Here is an 839-nt window from a genome sequence, read left to right on the forward strand (position 1 = left end):
TTCCTGCTTGTAATAAAACTTTCGTTTTTAAGAGTTGATTTGCTTTGGTTTGGTTTTTGTTTGCTTTTCCTTTGCTGAGGCCCCGGCTGGCAGTCCTCTGTTCTTTCAGACAAACTTGGGTCTTCCCTGGGGATACAGAGAAGGCAGGCAGCCTGGTGATCTGGCTAAAGCTCCCCTCTCCTGGCTGGAGCTGTGTCTGCTGGAGGCAGAGCAGAGGGGGCTGCAGCTGAGCCCCCATGGGCACATGGGAAGAGGCCATCCTGTCTTGCTCCCTCCACCTCCTCGTGCCTCAGGGGCTGGGAGACTCCCAAGTTCTTCTGCCTTTTCCACTCTGATTCCTAGTGACTGCTCAGCTAAGAAAATGTTGGAGACAGTAGATTTGAGTTTGAGAGCTGAAGCCCTCCTGGCCACCACCTCCTGCCTGGGCAGCAGAGCCAGGCCAGGCAGCTCATAACACTGGCCCACTTCTCTGATATCTCCCCCAGGAGGACACCTGTCAGGATTTTGCCATCTCCTGCACAGCCTGAGGGGAGCTAACAGGCCTCTTTGCAGAGGGTTAGCTGGTAAGACCATATCGCCCCTGTTGGCCAGCACTGCCCGCTGCCCTCACACACCATCTCATCCTCATCGCATGCCTCGCAGCCCCACAGAGCCCATCCATCCATCTGGTGTGTGCTGTGGTGTGTGTGCTGGCGGTGGTAGGGTCCCCAGGACTCCCCTCTAAGCAGGATTGGGGTATGGGACAGGGCCAAGAACCCAGCCCCGTCTGGACTGAGGAGGTAGCTTTGCACCAAGCAGCTCTCCAACTGGAAAAGAAGGTGAAGGGTGAGGCTGGGGAG

This window comes from Eulemur rufifrons, chromosome 8 (genome assembly GCF_041146395.1).
Source record: "Eulemur rufifrons isolate Redbay chromosome 8, OSU_ERuf_1, whole genome shotgun sequence".
Taxonomy (NCBI): domain Eukaryota; kingdom Metazoa; phylum Chordata; class Mammalia; order Primates; family Lemuridae; genus Eulemur; species Eulemur rufifrons.